Here is a 22,607-nt window from a genome sequence, read left to right as displayed (position 1 = left end):
TAAAAACAAAAAATTTTTAACATAAAAAGACCTATTAAATTTTCATAAATTATGCAAAAGATATAAACGTTAAATGTGCCAAATAAAAATTTAAAAAAAGAATTTCAAGTGAGAAAAGAATAATTGTTAACATTTGCGTTTTCCATGGAGGTAATAAATAAAAATACCGAATGTACACTCCGAGCCATCCACGCACACACATGAACGCACATATAAAAAATACTCAAACATATACATCACATGCGGCACATATACATAGCAAAAACCACTCAAGATGCACATTCAGCAACTATCCCAAATAATCGACCCCATGAAGAAATTTTTTGTACAAATGCAACGTGCAGTTAAATATCTATAGTACGTTAAAAAATCATTACTCTAGTATCATATTCCTGGTAGAAAATACGAAAATACGTTTTTATGAAGAGTAGTGAGAGCGCGTTTTCTCTTAAGTCTGCCAACAAATTAATATCCCAGTCTTGATCAAATTCAACTACGTATAACCATTTGTCACCCATTCCTACCTGGTCTAATTCGGTTTCGTCTCTTCCATAATGAATTTGGTAATGTATCCAAAATAAAACAAGTTGATTGGATTGTAATTCTACTTTATTTTTTATAAAATATACAAAGGGTATATTGTGACGCGTTTCGTCTTGTTAGGACATTTTCAAATAAACTCGGGTATGTTTGAAAATGAGTTTGAAACTCATTGAAACTCACTCTGATTTTGTTTGAAAATGTCTTAACAAGACGAAACGCGTCACAATATACCCTTTGTATATTTTATAAAAAATAAAGTTGAATTACAATCCAATAAACTTGTTTTAATTTGGATAGATTACCAAATTAAATATGGAATTCTACCAATTGTTTGCATACACAATAAATATCTTCCATAATGTTTATCAATGGCATTATTCATTTGCTTTTTTTTAAGTCTATCAACAGGTATATGAGAGCCCTAATAGATTAGTATAAATAATATATATAATACAATGGATTAACTTAACTTTAACGATCTTAGGATCTATTTAAATATACAATGGGTATAGTCATAGCATGATCTAGGGCAGTGGTCGGCAAACTCATAAGTCAAAAGAGCCAAAGATCAGCATTACGACTGTTAAGATTTCTTTTGAGAGCTAAATTTCTTTTCGTAAAACTGTTTCCTCTTCAAAGCCAACGAACCATATTATGCAGTGAAGATATCCGTATTTACTCTCTGTTATTGAGTAAACATTCTTTAAATTAGCGATGTAAAGGAGATTTAACGACAATAGTGTTGACAATCTAGATCACCGAATCCATAACATTTGAAATTTTTCGCCTCTTGATGAATAGTGCAATGGTAAAAAATCATCTTGTGTTTAATTTTTGCTTGGAAAATAGAAAAAAAAACGTTCTCACTTCAGTCATAATTTTAGCTTGAAATTGAAATAATTTCATCAAGTTTTATATGATGCATCTGTAGACTAAATAATGTAAACAAAAAGTGTAACTGGCCCTGAGCCGCACTCGAGTGGCTAAAGAGCCGCATGCGGCTCGCGAGCCTCGGTTTGCTGACCACTGATATAGAGAGACATGGAAAAGTCTGTCATCTCAAGTCAGGAGTGATAACATCACTTGCTTCTTGAATGCTTGCCTTTGCTGTGGGAACACATCGACGGTACTGTTTAGTCAGATTTTGTAAACTGTTCTGAAGATCCTTGGCAGAGGGGTCAAGAATCTGACGTTGGTTCTAAAATTTCCCACAGCAAAAACAGCATTGGTACGCAAGTTGCGGTGAGGTACATTAAAATTAATCTGAGCGCAGATATCATAGGCGTCTATTTGTAAGATATTAGTTTGAGCAAGAATATTAAACCAGCTAAAACCCCTCTTAACTCTAAACTAAAAATGTAAAAGTATTCAAGATGGTTTTTCTATCATGAAACGTACATAATGTGGTCCTTGTAAATATTCACTGGGCGTTTATATACATAAATAAATATTAAAGTAAAATAAATGTAAATTTCATACTTATAAATTAGCGAATGGAATAAAATTTAACGCAACATTCAAACACAATGATAATTAAAATTAATCAGCCGTTAAATACATTTTTTAATGGAAACTGCAATCCATACCATTAACACGATGCTTGATCAAGTAAGAATCAAATCGATAAATTACCTAGGTACGTTTCCCTGGCCACCTTGCACCTGTGTGTACATTGTATTTGTGCGTGTGTAAGTCTACCAATACACCGACATTGCTAGTAATATAAATCTTTCAGTGAGTAATCGCACTTGGACCGTCCTACACAGGAAATTAACTCGTATAGAAATGAAATCAGATCCATTTCAGATAAAATTCGCGTGAAGAGAAATTGTTCAAGAATACCCCCCGTAATTATAACATCAGCAGAAATTATATCCAGTTCAATTAGGTGGATATGCATGTGTATGTATATGTGAGCGTGTGTGTGTGTTGCGTACAAGTATATCGCGGTATCATATTAAGTGCCGTTTGTCACATAGGGCGCGAAACGTCTCGTTTTCAGGTAATGAGTTCAGTGTTTTTTTTTATGAAGAAATATTAGCGTTCTAACAATTTTCCCGAATATCTAAATTTTGGTGGATATTTTTAACGAGTTGTAAATAACTCACCATCGGAAAATAGAAATCAAGTTGGGGTAGAGTGAGGTTCGAACCTCGGACCTCTGATCCGTGAGTCCGCGACACTAGCCACGCGACCACAGCTCGATTTTGATTATTTTTATTTGTCAAAAGACTTTTAAACTTAGCATAAAAAAAAATATATATTTATTTTTTTATTTACACTCTTTATCAAAATACAATTTTACATTCACTTTGCCCAGCTAACAAGGGTACATACCCCGTTCCAAGCTAGGCAATTACATTCCAATATATAATAATACTTAACAAATGAATAGAGAGCACAGACAAATAAAATATAAACTTATTTGTATACACATTTTGATACATATACATACACACGTACACATATATACCCATATATATATATATATATACACACACATATATACACACACACATACACACACCCATGCGCATACACATACATACATTCATAAAAACATAGACAATTTATTTATGCGAACCTTCATAGTTGTCATCTATAAATATTTTTTTTTTTAATATTCCTTATTTTTATATTTTATTTTCGACATCCAGTAAGAATCTCCAATCCGTGGCATGCATCAACTTGTCTAACGATATATATTCTAATGTATCGTTTTATTATCACAAGTTCTGTATTTTTTTAATACTCTTAACTTCGGTGAGTCTTCCTGATTGGGGGACTGGCTTCCTGGAAACCAGAAATCTATTTCAACACTCTATAATTGGTTGATTTAGAATAACTTGCTATGTCATTTATATTAGTTCATTTTCATCAAAATAGTTTTTATAAATTTTTTCATACATTTTAAAGAAACTTCGCGTTTCAATTAAAACCTCTAATTTTTACGGCGTATAAGATATTAGTTTTTATATAAAATTTCCCGTAGAACTGAACTTCCTTGTTCAAAATATGCATATTTTAAACCGTTGTAAGAAATTTATCTAACGTCGCACGGCAAAAAAAATAATACCTACAATCGCATTTTTTCGCTTATTCATCATCATCATCATTCCCTTTCCACATCTTATGATGCTTAGGGCACTGGATTGGTACACCAATCGCAGCATATCTCAACTAGTTTTGTTACATGAAGGTAAGGTGATCAGTCTCACGCTTCGGATACTAGTCCAGGGACTATGAAATTTTCTAGTGTGATAACACACTTTTTAATAAATATTTCATATCAACCATGTCGGGAATCGAACCCGAGACCCTTGCATGGTAGACAAACGCGCTGACCATTACACCACGAGGCCTACTTGCTTATTAAAAAACAAAAAGGAAAACGTGAAAAGACGTATTTTTATATCTTCTAGATTATTTATTTGACTTAAAATTATGTTGGTTTTATTTGTCAAACATCTCCTTTTTATTTATTTATTATTTAATTTTTAAATGTTTTGTAATTTAAACTTGTTTTAATTTTCTTATTATTATAAGTATTTACATTAATGTGTCATTTTCAAAATACTATGGGTATGTTTTCTAATTTATATTTATGCTTTTTTTTTTTAAATATCGATATAAATACACAGACACTTAAATAACATAAACAAAGACGACGGGCTTAAATTAAACTCAACATGGTTCCCAGCACGACATACTACAAAAACAAATAGAATTGTGCCTACTGCCGACTGCGACACGGTACAAATTACAAGTATTTAATCATACACTTTTTTCTACAAAACACTCAGTTTACCATGAAGATGGCTCCTGCAATGGTGGCCGAAACGTCGGAACAAATCCAACACAAGGTATCACCCAAAAAAGAAAAATATTGATAACAGTAACCGTAAAAACCTTCGCACCCATTAAATATCAGTATCTTTTCTAATTTATATTTATGTTTTATTTTTTCATTGTTAATGGTCTAGTTTAAAATGAATATTTATGCTTAATTTTTTATGATTATCGGTATATTTTCTAATTAATAACTATTTTTCACTTTTTGCTTTTATTATTATTTGAAAAAAAAAGCTCCTGCCTTAACATAGGAATTTCCTATTTAGTCGGGACCTGAAACTCTACGTTTTAAAACTGTGAAATAAATAGTATTATGACAAGTCATGTCACCGCTCACCATCAACTGCAAGTAATGGAATTCTTCAAAGCGAGGCCGACTAAATAAATAAATAAAATTATCAATCAGCAAATGATATCAGTACACAAGATGATTGGAGGCTAAAGGACCTTGACCATGGCTAAAAACTGCATACCCCAAATGCTTAAGAAGGTCCTTGCATCAGTACCTAAGTGGTAGGAGGCAGTAACTCAAAAATGAGAAATTAAAAATAAAACAGTATCAACCAGTATTGATGTTACATCGGGTGTACCTCGGGGTGCTCATTTGGCACCCCTGCTTTTCAATTTGTTTGTAATGATGTTGCTAAATCATTCTCTTACTCTCGTTTTTGGCTCTTCGCGGACGACAACAAAATTCTCAAAATAATTCAAACTTTACAAGACTGCTTTTTTCTTCAATCAGACATTAACTCTTTTAACCGATGGTGTAAAGTCAATAAATTAGAACTAAATATTAAAAAATTCAAAATAATGTAATTTCATAGAAAAAAACAACCAATTTGCTTCGAGTACCTATTAGAAAACTCCAAAATTGATGTAGTCAAGTCCATCAGAGATTAAGGAGTTGTTTTGGACTATAAACTGACATACAACGAGCATATAGATAATACAGTAAATAAATCACTGAAATTACTTGGCTTCATTAACAGAATATCCTCTGATTTTACTAATGTCCGTACAATCAAAACTCTTTATTGCTCAACTGTTCGCCCTCTTCTTGAATATGCCTCAGTGGTCTGGTCTCCATTCTATGTCAATCGCATAAATCACATTGAATCAGTCCAACATCGCTTGCTTCGAAAAATAGCGTGGATGCTTGGACTAGAGAGAGATAATTATTCTTATGCTGAAATAGAGTCAATGTTAAATATTTCTAGTCTACAAAAACGTAGAACTAATATTGACTCCATATATATGTTCGGCATACTAAATGGTATAATCGATGTTCCATCATTACTGGGACAAGTAAAATTAAATATTCCGACTCGTAGATTGAGAAACAATGAAGTACTGTTCATCGATCAGCATAGAACAAACTATGGCCTAAATTCTCCAATGACCCGCCTTTGTCGTATTGTTAACTCATGACAGGATCTGAACTTTTTTGGTTTAAGTTTACAACGATTTAAACGAGCACTAAATAAATAGTCCAGATCTTGTCTCGATGTCCCTTATGTTTGTCAATGCTTCTTTCTTTTTTTTTAATGTTTTAAACTATTCTTTTATTGTAATATTTAAACCTTATAAATTGTATATATGGACAATGTCCGTTAATAAATAAATAAAACACAAATAATATTGATACTGAGTTTAAATTTATTGTAAGCATGTTGAGTTACCTGATTTTATTTATTAAATATCCCTAAGGAACATACTTAAGTAAAGGGTTCAGGAAAGGATAGTGATCAATTTCAAAATTGTAGACAAAAAGTGTTTTCTTACGGGTGGTAAAAATCAGAGTATTTTATTGTAGGACAAAGTTTTTTGTGGGATAAAAAAATTAAACTACTTTGCAAGGTCATAAGTTTTTGTGATCACAAATTTGCCATAGCTAATTAGCTAATAAATTATGGCGTTGTTATGTTGTTGCGGCTTCAACGAGTGTTCATGATTTGCAACCGGCATTAGATTTCCGGTTCCGGTAGTAGCCATGTTTTTCGACGTTTAGCGTTTTAACGTTAAACGGGCACAAATCATAACTGTACGGGGTTCAACTTTTAAAGTTCAGAAACAAAAACAAACCGTTTTGTTCCTACAAACTAATCCGATTATGTCAAATGATGTCGTTGAAAAGTTGCAAGTCGCGTTTCTTACAGTAAACCTCAGTCAAACCCATGTTTTCTTTGCTTCTTGTCAGTTATGTTTAACCGTTAATTTATTTAACAGTTTATATACATAAACAATTATATACATATAAGGGCGGGTATATTGCCTCAAGGCAATTTCTTCCTACCTACCCAAACCATTTAGTTTGAGAAAATTACAAGACATATTGAATCTTATAATTTTACCCAAAATTAAAAACAAAGATTAAAAAAAAAAAATTAAAAAAAATTAACACTATACTATGAAGAGAGGAGACGGGACGGGAAGGAAAGGATAAAGGAACCTTGTCTACAGGAATTTGGACAAACTCAAAATATTGTTGATAGAGGAACAACTTAAATATTTAGATAGTGACATTTCAGTAGTGACCGTTCTGATATGTGTTTTAATCACTCACCGACCAGAAGTCGTGACGTCGCGAGTGGTGTAGTTTCGAAGTTTCGGCAAATAACACTTAAAAAACCAACTGATTTTTTATTTTTTTTTAACTACGTTTCTCATTATTTTAAGCATTTTCGTAGTTACTATACCTTTCAAATGCAGATAAAGCATTATTTTGATGTCGCATTGCGCGCATGTTTGCGCATCCGGACCATTATATCTGGGTGTTTGTGACGAGTTCAACCCGCGATATAATTAGTTTAATTGCAACTCTCTGTCAAGGAAAGGTATCAAGGATTCGGGAAGATGGAAAAAGGGAAAAAATCGCATTCCCAAGGAGCTGGCGGTGATTTCTTTTCATTTTAATTGAGAAGAAGGATACGATGGAAAACGGAATGAGAAGAATCTTAATGATGTTGAAACACATTTAAATTAACACCAGTGTTGGTGCGAATCAAGTTCGTTTGAAACCTTATCAATTTTCAGAAAACAAAAGAATTTCCCTCTGAAACCTTATCAATTATTTCTGTGTCAAACTTCATATCTGGCAATGTAAAATGCTAATATTCATTTTCATAATGTTTTGAGTTTGTGCAAATTGTCGTAGACAAGGACTGGATTTAACCCCCTAGGGAGCTCGTCGCTTCAGTTCGTTTTTGTCCAACACACCAAAACACAAATCTGCAGGAAAGATCTTTAAAGTTTTTTTTACGATATGGGCATAAAGAATAGCAACAATTTAAGACCAAATTCCTTAATTTAAAATATTTTTTCCATTTGAATTTTATAAAGAAAGGTCTTCTTAGAACTCCAGTAAATTTAACTCTATTTCGTTAAAAATAATATGTTGGACAAAAACCAACATAAAGAACATTCTACAGAAGGGAATATAGAAGTCTATGCATAGAGCTTATGCCCTGTCATTGGCTGGGTTCTAAATATCTCTCTAAATCTTGCAAAAACATATTCCAATTATACTACTTGTCACCGCAAACAAGCATAATCAGAATTCTCAATTCTTTTTTCAAAAGATATTAACTTCAAGGTACCTGGACGAAGGGCTCGTCAAGTACCTCCGTTTAGTTGCAACAATTCGCGAACAGAAAACTTAAATAATACTATTCTGAATCGACTCCATTCCGACGTTGCTGACAATTTTGAACATAAATTATAATTCACATTAATCAACTCTATTTTATCATTTTAAAGATGGTGAACGGTAATTTAATTTTTTTAGATAATAGTGCTTTCTATGTTTACTTTTATATGAGTACTATTTTGTACCATATTTGCATGTATACTTATTTTTTTAATTACTTGAATTGTTATTATTATTACTATTTTTTTGATATTTTTTTTTGAGAAATAAAATAGTTTTATTGTATTTAATATACATATATTTTGTACCTCTTAAATAAAAAAATCTAAAAATTATTTTTCTTTCAAAATTTTATCTGCACACATGGTATATATTTTTTTTAAATATTTTAATATGTTCTTTATGTAGTATTTATGTAACATAATACTTTTCAATTTTTTTTATTTTTTATATTAATTATTTTTTATATAATTTTATTTTATTATATTTAAAGACGCTGCGCGCCGTGCATATAAATAAATGAATAAATTTTTTTCGCAAATATCTCAGTAAACTCCTTCAATGGAGATTTCTAAGTTTGCTTATAATACCCTCATATAAACTAGTGCATCTTCTACTGAACGTTGATAAATCGAATGTAATGGCTTTTGAAAGAAAGGGAAGTATGACAAATGCGAGATCACAGGTAGAGGAATTCGTGCATCTGAGAAGTATGTTACTAGGGATGGAAATACTGATAAAGCTATTGAATGGACGGTAGGTGACAGGAACAGGGTGAACAGTGCACTAAAGTCAACGTTGGCAAATGAATGTTTGTCGCAGGAGGCGAAATTAATTGTTCAAAACGGAGTCCTGGTGCTGACCCTGTGTGTGGGAGCGAAGCATGGAATTGTAAAAAACAAGGATCATAGTTGGCGGAATGCTGTCAAAATGATATCTCGGCCGAGTGCGTGGTGAAACTATGAACAATATGGCAAATGTCGAGATCCTTGCATTATGTGGGACTTAGATAAGCATTATCGACAAAATCAAGAAAGGATTTTTGCGTTGGTTTGGACATGTAGAGAAAAAGAACGGCTAATCAAACTCACATCAAAATTTATAAATACTAGTACTTAAAAATAACAACTTAGTACATTATTGAATTGCAAAATTATATTGTTTATTGGTTAGAAGTCAGTCAGAATACAGTTCTTTAATTTGGTACCCATTGTAATAAAATTGAAAAATCCAGCATAAATTTTCACGGTTCATAAATTTAAAATTGCATTTACCGCGAGAAGATATAAACTATAATCTTTTCTTATACACCACATTGAATTTACTTTAAATTGGTAATCGTAAAATATCTGATCTTCCTTTTTGTATAAGTTGTAAATAATTTGTTTGATGTTCCTGATTTAATTAAACGTATTTATTTCAATGTGCCAATAGACAAATGAGGATTGTATTTGTATTAATATTCCTTAATGAAATTTCTACATGATTTATTCTCTGTTTCCGAGAATTCACTCTCTCGGAAGAAAATGTACTGATGACCCAAAAATAAACGTATTTTCTAAACTCATTTGTCAAACTCCAAGAGCCAATTATTCGTAAATCAAAAAAAATACATATTTGAGCTTCTAGTATTTTCATTTGTTTATAAATATACGTATTATATTTGTCATTTTTTTATTTTTGTAAATTGTTTGTTACCTAAAAATAAATAAACAAATAATATGTTTCTGTGACTAGGTGTTTATATTTAAATACACACAATAGGAATTCATTATCCTTTCAATATCTTTTTCTACTCTTCCATGTCTTGAAAACATGCTTGTCGGATACACAAATTCTTCTACTTGTTCAAGACACTCATTGCTTACAACCTCACTCCCGCTTTCTAACACCATTACTATCGACTTACTTTTATTCATCACTAATTCGAACTCCAGGTATGGTGTATACATCCAAAAGACTATTTGTTCCTTGCTTATTGCCAAAAAAAAGCATCGTCAGCGTACAACAGACAGCTTACTGCAAAATCACCAATTATTGTTCTAATGCCAAAACATTAGATCTTTTCATTCAGTTGTCCATGTTAAGATTAAATAATCATGGTGACATTACATGTCCCTGTTTTACGCCCTTTGAGATCACAAACCAAAAAGCAGACACAACCGAGGGACATGTATGACAAGATGTACTAATGTGGAAGAAGCTAGGAATGTATGTCAGGATAAACGTTTGTGGCGGTCTATTCTCTCAGAAAATGGCGTGATGGTAGTAGAAGTAGTAGTAGCACTATAAGAATTAATAAAGAAAACATTATGTGAAGAATTAGCAAAGTATTTATTTTACAACTCTCATTTTCGTATCTTTAAAAAAATGAAATCACGAAACTCGCATTTTAATGACCAAGAATTTTGATTACAACAAATACAATTGCATCGGATTGATTAATAAAGGGTCAGTTAGCGGAATTCTGCGCAAAAAAAGGTCAGCGCGGTGTTCCCCAGGGATCATTTCTCGGTCCATAATATGTTATTAATTGCATCAAATGTGTATCATGGATGCCATAACAGAATTTCAAATTGCTTTATTTACTGATGCACTTTTTCAACTGTTGATACTGGCATTCTTTTCGTTGCATTAATCAAAATCAGCGGTGAATTAAAAAATGTGCAATATTTTTTGTCGTCCTTAATGCATTTTAGATCAATTAATCTTTCTCCGTATGAAATTATGTTAAAGGTGATTTGTATCCGTCAACCTACATGGTAGTGGATCGAATCAGCCCTTGTTTTACCCGAGGGTACAAGTTCATCTCCCTCGCTTCCCTTTTTAATTAATTACCACTCCGAACGATGCGTTGAAATAAAACAGCTTATATAATGATGGGTTTGCCACCTTAAAAAACGACGTATTTTTTGTCGACCGAGATAGTTTTGACGATAAAGTCAATGTTCGACAAGATATCAAGTTGTATATTAAGAAATTAACATTAAATGTTGGGGGGGGGAGGGAAACTACGTGAGATTGTTAGACATTTTGATGTCATTTAATTATTTCCATTTTTATATCACGATGAACTTAATTATGCATAGACCAATGTAAAACTGGTATATCAAATACCTCGGCCTCGTGGTGTAATGGTCAGCGCGTTCGCCTACCAAGCGAGAGGTCTCGGGGTCGATTCCCGACATGGTTGCTATGAAATGTGTTTTTTTTAAATATTTTTTATTTCTTTTTGTAATTACTATAAAAAAAACCATTTTATCGTTTACAGAATATCTTATTTTTTCTTTTATATGTTACACAAAAATATTATAACTGTCCATTATTTATTATAGGAGCAAAAATTCATTAACATTTTCTTGTATACCCACGAACAGGTCATGCCTTTGTGGGATTTTTTTGTTTACTATTTTTACTATTAATATGTATTTCATTGCTATGTAATTATGCTTTATTTTTTTAACACTCTGTGTTATCATTAATGTTTATTGTAAAAAACCAAAAATTAAAAATAAAAAAATAAAAAAAACTTTATTTAAAAAGGTGTTTTCACACCAGAATACTGATAAAGAATACACAAGACTGATCATCTTATTTTTACATAACAAAAAAAATATCAAGATACGCTGCAATTGGTGTACCAGTGCAATTTCCTATGCACCATTAGGTGCGGAAAGGGAATGTTGGTGATGATGTAGCCATATATGAAGAAAAGTGTAGTGGCGTCTAAAAATTTAAAATCTACAAATTAACCACCATTCGCCCCGCGAGAAGATTCAGAATAGCACCCATGGGCCTCGATTATGACGGGAAGATAAATTTTACCTACAAAGTAAAATTAAGTTTTCTGTATCAAAAATAGAGTATGTTTACAATTGTTTTTTCTAAACACGTTCAATTACCGGTTACCGACGAAGACACTTTGAATTGTCATAGAAATATACCCACTTTCGTACATAAATATCGATATTAGTTTATACCGTCTCAATATAAACCGATGAAGATAGCCGTTCATAATCGCGGCCCTGGAGGTCGACAATAAGATAAAAATAAAACAATGAATTTATATTACGGTCTTGATATTACCGACACGATGCGACAATGGACGGCGACGTCACAATGCAGAAATGAGAAATGAGAAATGAATATAATGAATTCAGTTTTCCTGACGATGCGGCTGACGGAATCGATTCGGATAATCACTCGTACGTGTCTCTAAGTACTCTCGCGGGCCGAAAGCTCCCGACGGACGGCAATTCAATTAGCGACCAAGGGCACTCCGGCTGTTGAAGCGCTGGCCATTAATCAAGTGTCCCGTAGGCAGCGGCGGCCGGATGCGATGGAATGCGCTTTTTGCGACGGTTTTACCGGTGCACCGGGCGCTGGATAACGAATTTAATATCTACCTGGTCCGAAACTCGCCCGGTTTTTTTCGCGCGCCGTGGACAAACCGCTTAATACGATTCCGCAGTTTGCACCGACTCACTTCGGGTTGGAGTACGTCTGTATGCACTTTCGTCAATGCAGCAGTAACAAAGTCGACACACGGAGACGGAGAGCATTTTAAAAGGCAACTTTGAAACTTGGCATTCACAGCCCATTCTAATCTTTAATAGGCTTTGCTTTTGTGGGCGTAATTTTTTTTATTAATTAATTAATATAGTTACATAAAATGAGACACGTCATATTTATAATAATAATAAGAGCAAAGTATGGATGAAAGTAGGTTGAATGCTGTCGAAATGCGATCCCTCAGGTGAATATGTGGTAAAACGATGTATGATAGGTGCACAAATGTCGAGATCCGTGAAGTGTATAAGGCTGAGACATGCATTATTGACAGAATCAAGAAAGGGGTGCTGCGTTGGTTTGGACATGTAGAGCGAATGGACAGCGAAAGAACGGCTAAAAGGATCTACGATGCATATGTTGATGGATGCAGAAAACGAGGAAGACCGAGAAAGACATGGCACGATCAAGTCCATCAAATACTTGAAGATAGACATGTCAAAAGTAGGAATAATCGGCGTGCGTGCATGAGAAGATGTATGAATGTAGAGGAAGCGAGGTCTGTAAGCCAAGATAGAGTGTTATGGCGTTCTATCCTCTCTGCCTACCCCTACGGGGAAACGGCGTCATGGTTTGTTTGTTTGTTTGTTTTGTTTGTTTGTTTGTAATATACAATGCCATACATACAAAAATACTAACAAAGGCATACACAGTTAAATGGCGGACTTATTGCCACTTGCTATTTCTCACCGTCTATTCAAAACTAAATAAAAAAATAAAATAAAAATTAATTTCAAAAATAAAAAACAAATAACTGAAAAAGTTTAGAAAACCACACACAGTAAAAAAAATACACAAGATTATGGTGTCTATTTGCTTACATTCATTATATTGAATAGATTTTATTATTATTAAATTACATGTTCAAAATATTCATTTTTATTATAGAAATTATTTATTGATTAGAAAAACTTTTAACAAACGTGTAAATTTTTTAACATAGGTAATTTATTTCCTTAATTTTATTGGGGAGCTTATTATATATTTTACTGCCGTGCGTACGGGCCCTCTCTTTGTAAATGATAATTTATAATTTTTATATAACGTTTTAATTTTTTTAATAGCGGGGGCTTTACATTTTTACTGGCGGGATATTTGTTTATATAGTTTGACCGATTTGAGTTGTAACTTTCATCGGAATTTATATGGCAGTAAATTATTTTTGTGCATTTGAAGACAAACTTATGCCAAATTACTCAATATAAATAAGATTATATTTGTGTTGCAAAACATGAAATATCAAACTCTAAAATAAAAATAAGAAAAGAACAGAAGCCGAAATTTGGTTTCGGATTTGGATAAAAATCTTATTTCAGTTGGACACTCCTTTTTTATCAAAACATTTCTAGTTCTTAAAATACACCCCTGCGAAATAAAATTTACCTTGGGATTGATCTAAAATAGTCCAAAAAGAAGGGTGAGCGCCCTAGCCTCTTCATCCCCTAATATTCCATTCACAAAAATCAAATTGCAACAATTTGTCTAACTGAACGTAAACCTTCTCGATTCAAATGTCGGTCGGGAATCCCCGCTCGCATTTCCCGCGCTCTCCGTGCTAACTTGACGGGGGGATTCGGACCAACAATCATTCCGAATTTGAAATGTATTCGATTTGAATTTTTTTTCAGTTTTCAAGTTTTAAAATTTCAAACCGTGATTTTGAAATATGGAATGTTTTAAAAACATATGGGGTAGAGGACAGTTTTAATTAATATCTATTTATTCATTCAAAATTACACCCGTTTAAATATTTATTTATTTATTTATTATATCTACGGCCTAAGCTAATTACAACAGTTACATGAAGAAACATAAATGCAAGAAACTGAACAAAAAGAACATAAAACTATTTAGCAAAGACAAACAAAGGCAAATGTATACAATATATTCATAAAAACGAAAGACCTAAGACTTCGAGCTAAACAATGCCAATCCAACTTCATCCCACACTGTTTAGTGGTGAAGAGATCTACGAAAAAACGGAAGATCTATCCCAAAGAATTCTAAGTCGTGTGATGAATTGACTAATCTACACATTCTGGACATTGGGGCATAAAAACCAAAGTTGCTCTTAGAAGATTTAATAAATAGCAGATTTTGACTTCTGGTGACACGGTTGGGAACATGAAAAGAAATTGATTGCAACAGAGATGGGACATCACTTGTAGCATTAAGTATTTATGAACTGATTAAGGCTTTTTAGGCTGTGCTCGTGTCAAGCCATATGAATTAACAATAAAAAATACATAGTAAAATTAATTAGATTAAATTATAATGATATGTGACGCAATAGAATAACAATCCAGAAAAACAAGGTATAAGTAATAAATAATAAAATTCCAAAAAATATAATGTAAAAAAGATAATCAGACACGAATATTAAAATATAAATTATACAAATGCATAAATAATAACACTTTACATGGTGAATGTTAGACAGTGTGTAAAATGGCCACTTAAACCAACCAACGACAGGTCATAAGCCCTGAAGATGCCTAGAATTATTTTTTACCTTCTCTAAAATGTTCTTCATCTCTGTTGTTATATGCTAATATTAACAGCTCCCCAGGAAGTTGAATCCAGTCCTTGTTTAGACAAACTAAAAATTTGACAAACTCAAAATATTGTAAATAATTAAACATTCTGTATATTATGCGTTCATTTTTATTTTTAAATTCGAGCATTTCAAAATATCTCGTATTTTTCTTAACGTACCACGATGTTTCCAGAGGGATTTTCTAGTACGGTCTTTTTATAGTTAATAATAATATTTACCACCTTAATTACCTACAGGGTGCGTAAGAAGTTACAGACACCTCCAGAGGCGCGTGTCGCGTTCACAGGGCGGTTCAAAAGTCGCGCACAAAGGCGATAATTGAGTAACGGGTCCCTCGACAATCGACGCCATCAAAGAAAATAAATAAAATAATAGCGTCTAATCAAACGATATTAACAGTTTCTTGAGCTCGTCCAAATGTATGTAGACAAAGATTGGATTTCACCCAATAGGAAATTATCAACATTAACGTATTACAACAAAGATGGAGATCACTTAAATTTTTTTTATTTAAATACATGCATTTACAGGACTTAGGATCTGTCATCGGCTGGTATTACGATTCATCATTCTGCCTATGTTTGAACATCCTTAATTTTCCAAATTTTCAATTTTTTATGAAACCTTTATTGATGTGGGTGAGATTCTTCTGACTGAATTATTTTAATTATAAAAAAAAGAGAGGTTAAATGTACGGCGACATTTCTAAAAAAAATGTTTAATTACTTTTAATAGAAATTAATTACAAAAAAAATTCAGTTTGTCCAAATGTTTGTAGATAAAAGACTGGATTTCACCCCATCGGGAGTCATTAAGATTAACAAATTACAACAGGGATGGAGAACATGATGAATCAGATGAATCTCTTCACATCAATAAACGTTTCAGCTCTTTAGCTTCACTAAAATCAACAGATTGAAGAGTTGAAGAAATATGTAAAGTCTGTTAAGTAGCAGTCTGTAGATTGCTGTTGTTTTTCTAAATAAACAAAAAATAATAATAATAATAATGAAAAACGTGAAGGAGTAAAGTTCTGTAAAGCGCCCTACTGTAAACTGGGTGCAGTTTTAATACGGCTAAAGAGGTATCAATAATTCAGTGACGCAACTAAAGAGGGTGACAGTTCATTATGTTTGTTCTGAATAAACTCCAGCACGCTCCGAGCCCGATTCCGTCACAGCCCATTGAATAATTGATGCTACAATCACGCGACACGGCGCCTGATTTGGTCGCCAATCATGCTACGCAAATACGGGTGCCGCGCGCCCAACGAGACACCCGCCGATCCGCCTGGTCGGAAAATTTCGAGTCTCCAATCAATGTATCGATAGGACCCGTGGTGTTTCAATTTTAATTTTGTGTTCTGATATGAATAACATTCATTCATTCCCTTTACTTTTATTTATTTAACTTTTTGTACACAATATTATTTGTACATTGGCGAGCTTATTACCAAATGGCAATTTCTTCCAACCAACCTATAAAATAAAAGTTTTATTTTTATAATTCAAGTTACAGAACATATTAAATAGGAAAAAAAAATATTAAAAAGCTAAAGATATATATTAAAATAGAATAAACGTATTTGTTTATAAAATACCTTAAATCAAAACTATTACTCAATGGCAAAAAGGAAAAAAGAGGAAATAGGAAAAAGGAAAGGAGGAGAGATTAAGGAAGAGAAAGGAGATGTTTTTTTAGACGTGATTTAAACAGAGATAATGTAGTAACATCTTTGATGGTGGATGGGAGATGATTATACAGTCGAGCCGCATGGACACCATATGAGTTAGAGAAGCAAGAAGAATTGTGAATGGGTATTAAGAGAGTGCCTTGAGAATCAGAACGAAGAGGTAAACCATGAACTGATAAGCGTTGAATTTTTTCACGCAGGTATATAGGAGCGTTAGGACTATGAAGTACATTGAACAGAACTGAGAGGGAGTGATAGTCTCTCCGCTGTCTAATTTTGAGCCATTTCAGTTGCCTACGATAATCAGAAATGTGGTCATATTTCCTAAGACCAAAAATATACCTTGTGCATGTATTTTGAAGTCGTTCAAGTTCATCGAGTTGCTCGCAGCTTAAATCAGTCATGGAAATATCAGCGTAATCTGGAATGGGTAGTAGTAATGCTTGTACGAGTGAGCATTTAGTATTAATGGGTAAGAATTTTTAGTGACGTTCTAAGTGAGTGTGGACTGAAAAATATTTTGCGGCTTAATTCATTAGTATGAGCTCGCTAGCAGAGATGTTCATCCATTTGTACGCCTGGATTTTTTACGGATTTCCTGTATTGAATATTGGTACCATTGACATTAAGAGGATTGAGTAAAGGTATGTCTAGCTTACTAAGTAATCTTTGACTACCCGCAAACATAATTTGTGTTTTAGATGGGTTTATTAGTAAACTATACTCTTTTGTCCATGTTGACACGCAATTTAGTGTATTAGACATCGATTCTATTGCTTTGCTGGTGTTTTCCCTTAACGCACCTAATGGTGCATATGATAATGCAGTGGTACACCAATCGCAGCGTATCTTGATCATTTTTTGTTACATGAAGGTAAGATGATCAGTCTTAAGCTTCAGGTGCCAGTCCAGGGACTAAGGCGGCCTCCGTGGTGTAGTGGTCAAGACGCTGCACTCACGCACGGAAGGTTCCTGGTTCGATTCCCGGTGAGAACGCAAAAATTTAAAAAATGTGATTTTTCTCAAGCCTGGGTGCTCTGTGATGTAATTCACTACTGTAATTAGGCTTCCTGGCCTGTTGTGGTGCAAAAAAAAAATGTAAAAATGTAAAATGTAAAAAGAAATATTTTAATGTTAAAACACCGTTTCAAATAAATACTTCACAACAACCATGTCGGAAATCGAACCCGAGACCTCTTGCACGCCAGGCAAATGCGCTGACCCCTTCACCACGAGGCTGACATGTATATCGAGTGATTGCAATACCCTGTGTTTTTTTTTTTTGTTTTTTTTACAATAAACAAAAGTGATAAAACAGAGTATTTAAAAAATAAAGCATAATTAAATAGCAATGAAATACATATTAATAGTAAAAATAGTAAACAAAAAAATCTCACAAAGGCATGGCCTATTCGTGGGTATACAAGAAAATGTTAATGAATTTTTGCTCCTATAATAAATAATGGACAGTTATAATTTTTATGTAACATAAGAAAGAAAATGTAAAATATTATGTAAACGATTATATGGCATTTCAGTGGCCTATGCACAATTTGGTGCGAATGAGGGGTGATGATAACGATTATGTATTTTTTTTAACACGTGCGTAAATATTTATTTATTAAAAATATGAATTTATAATTGTAAAAGTAAATTATTCTACCAAATCCCAAAAGGAACACTCCCACTAGAAGTCAAATCAGAGGCTGAATTCGGTCAAAAAATTTCAGGTTTCTAGGCCCCAAAGTATTTCATATATCCTGATCAATGCAAAACCATGACCCGGATTCAATTCAATAAATTTGTAAAACAAATGGTTACAGGATTTGGGTAGAGAAAAGTCGGAAAACTTATTCAAAAACATTCTCAAATAATAAATGTTACAATTTAACGTTGTATAACTGTTTAATAAATTAACTAGTAGGTAGTCATATAATTGCTTATTTTGCATAATGTCTGTCTTAAAACAGGTTGCATCTAGTTAGGCACATAATCCAGAGAAATCTATTACCTAATTATGTATGTAGTAGATAAAGAAATTGTATTTTTTTGTTAATAAACCATGATTATTGTTATTATTATTAAACAAACTTAAATAATATTGGCTGGTTTAAGTGGCCACTTTACACACTGCGTAACATTCGCCGTTTTGCGTGATGAAAATGGGCTTTTGTGATACAAGGAAATACAATTTTTGCTACCATTCGCGTTTCCAATGTGGTTATTTTATTTATTTATTTATTTAAACAGTTTAATTTAAACAAACAAAGGCATATTGCCTTAAGGCAATTTCTTCCTACTTACCCAAACCGTTCTATTTGTCAAAAATCAATGGTATATAAACATATTGTTAAAAAATAATTTAATTATGGAACAAAATACTGAAAAACATATCGTCACTTAAGCAGCAACATGACCTATCTCATTTTTTTGCACTTTACAGGAAAGACAAAAAACTGAATAAGATATACGTCATCTTGTCTAGAAAATTTTGATATATCATGTTAAAATGAGTCAATTTGTGGCGCCTCTAGTGGGAGTTTGTCAAAACTGAGTATGCAGGTCGATTTAGAAGGCTACAAAGCTTTTTACATACTTATCTTAATATGGTAAGAACATGAGATTGGTCATGTTGCCGCTTAAGCGACGATGTATCGTCTGACTAACTTGCAAAACTCCAATCGCCAATAAAAAAAAAATACAGGAGGGTGAAAAACCAGTATAATTTCAACAAATTCAGTATTCATTGCATTTCGTTAGTTCCAAAATTCCTTTAACCGGCAGTGCCTTCAAAATAGATAGATCTAAATTGATTTTACATAAAAAAATTCGAAGATCTTTTCCTAAACTAATTAACCCACGCATAAAATTTTGTTTTCAAAGCGCTCGTAAGTGCATTGTCAACATTGTAATAATGCACTCAAACTCTCTTCTGTCAACACCTCTAAATTTCTTCCCTATTAAACCAACACTATTCACCGTTGAAGACGTCAAAACATTTGCCAAAGTGTTTTTTGGCAGAGGAGGCTTACTCCTTTGGGATTAAGGGTCAGGACTGCCAGTCCGCATATAGAAGGCCCTGATAGAAACCCTAGTGATATTTGCCCATACTTAGCTACCCTATCGAGGATTAAATTTAACAACAAACATGGAGCTTAAATGGGGGTGTATAAAACAGTGCCATTATCCGATGTTTATTTTTTCAGCGTATTGACGCAAGTGTAAAATTGTCTCGGGGATGTGGTTGTTGAGTAAAAATGAGCCTCCTTTATATTTCGCCCCATTTTTAATCCTTAGATAGATGTATCAGTTGAGATTATTACGAAATTAAGAGAGTTTCTAAAAGCCTCGAGGCGTGTCATTCATTAGCAGGTTTAAGTGATCACTTTGTGAGCTATGTCACATGCATCAATTTATTACGCTGCTTCTCGGCTCAACTCTCTTATCATTGGTTGATTCATATGAACTAGTGACGTTGTTTAAAATAGTTCGTTTTTATTGAAGTATTTTTCGCTAAAGTTCCACATGTAAAAGTAAAAATAATATTGTTTCACTTTTGTCGAAATTGACGAAATGGGTTCCATGAAAAAGATGAGATAAAACAATCCAGTTTGCCCATTTTTACGAAAACGCAACAATTATTCAACATTAATTTATTGCAACAGAGGGAAAAACATTATTGAGAGGGAAATATGGAAGTCCAGGCATTTACAGGGTTTATGACCTGTCATTGACTGGTTTAAGTGGCCACTTTACACACTGTGTCACATTCACCATTCTGTTCATGTGTAAACATTGACATTTCCTCAACTCTTCCATCTGTTGACTTTTGTGAAGTAAAGGAGCTGAAACCTTTATAACCCTAAGAAGGAAATCCAGACAGTCTGCAAGCATTTGGACATACTCAAACATTGTTGAATTATTCAACCTTTTGTGATGCAACTAGCTCTTTGTGAATTATTTGGGCCATTAAAATGACATTTTTAGCATTTTTTTCTTATACAACGGTCGATTTTTTTTTAAACCTGACGTTACGGTAAAACATTAAATTTGATAACGATAAATCAACTAAACTGTTATGCGAACAGGATAGATGAAAAACAAGAAAACGGTTCGTTCGAGAGAAATATCAGAATAACATGAAAGCGAAGGTTATACACACAGAAAGTATTATTCTCAGCTTAGCTTTCCCGCGGTACGTAATAAACGCCAGCCGCGAACCTTATTAGCAGCTTTTACAACATGATTTCCTCCCGCGGTAGCAGAAACGCGAGGAGGTGATCTGAAAGTGTTTTCGGTAATCTGCCGCACGCAGCTTAGATCAAAGGCGAGAACGGCGCACACCTCCCCAATCTGCTTAACTCCGGGTACTTTTATTCAGAATCCCCTAAAAGATTTCGGCTCCCCTATTCGCGAGAAAATTGATTTTGGGATTCGCGTGTCGGACTAATTCATTGATTTTGTGCAAAACATATTTTATATAATACCAAAAATAAATACTCGAGCTCTTCATATATTTTACGCTGTTGTTTGGAACAAGTAAAACTCGTAAATAAATTAACCGATTCTTTACATTCAATTTTGCAGAATAGAGTTTATTGGTTATAATTATTTATTTATTCATATTTTTTCTCTTATATACTATAATTAATGATAGAAATAATGTGACCTCGCTGGGGTTACCCGTGCCGAGGACACTTAACACTATACTTTTTTTTAAATATTTTTACATTTGAGAATAAACAAAAAAGACTAACTTAATAAACAGAGATAATTGACATAATGTTCTAAACTTGTTCAAATTTGTTTGACAGTTTTAAACTCGTTAATTTTTAAAAATATAATATAATTTTTGCTACCCATTAAGTCTATATTATGTAGATTTTTAGTTTATTTTTGTTTCAAATTTTGTATAAAATTATAATATTCCGTATTAATATACTTATGTCCATTTACCTCTTTTTTTATTAAACTGAATGGTTTGGGTATGTACGAAGAAAATGCTTTAAGGCAATATGCTCACCCTTATAAAAAACATATAAAAAACATCTTTTATATTTAAAAATGAAAAGGTTTTCCCTTTCATGAGTTCGCTATAAGGTACTAAGGAGATATTTCTGTATTTTTTTTTTCATTTTAAGATTTCCTTAACAAGGATTTTCGGGAGATTATAGAACTTTAAAAGCCATTTAATCTTCGTTTTCCGAAGTAATTCTGTACCCCCTAATATTTTTGTAGACGCTTTGAATATCTTGACAGACTAAAAAGAATCCTGTTCCCAATTTCAAAAGACAGAATTGAGATGGCAGGGGTCAACTCCTATGCAACCAAGACCTATAATTTAGCATGAGACGGCGAGCTATAAAATGTTATAGTGTTACTCGTGCTGGTGCGGCCGTTGGTCGATCTGTGAGCTCGTCTCGTTCGAGCGCTGGTGAACAAAACGGACTTAAAAAAAGACCTATCTAAGGAGCTGTTCTACTATCAAATTCTTAAAAATCAATATTTCAGAGCTACATTCCCGAACATTGAAATTACGCTGAGAATGTACTTGGTTTTTATGATGTCAAATTGCACTGAAGAGCGCTCATTTAAAAAAATGAAAATGGTGATAAATAGGCTACGCACTACGATGCGACAAAACCGCCTATCAAAGTTATCCTTACTCAGCTTTGAAAGTGTTTTTTTTTTTTTTCATTTTAAAATTTCATCGATAAACCCTTACGGGTTACATACATTTAATAAAA

The sequence above is a fragment of the Micrasema longulum genome, unplaced genomic scaffold (genome assembly GCF_059751315.1).
Source record: "Micrasema longulum isolate JH-2025_06_02 unplaced genomic scaffold, ASM5975131v1 h1tg001338l, whole genome shotgun sequence".
NCBI lineage: Eukaryota > Metazoa > Arthropoda > Insecta > Trichoptera > Brachycentridae > Micrasema > Micrasema longulum.
This window is presented reverse-complemented; position numbering follows the sequence as displayed.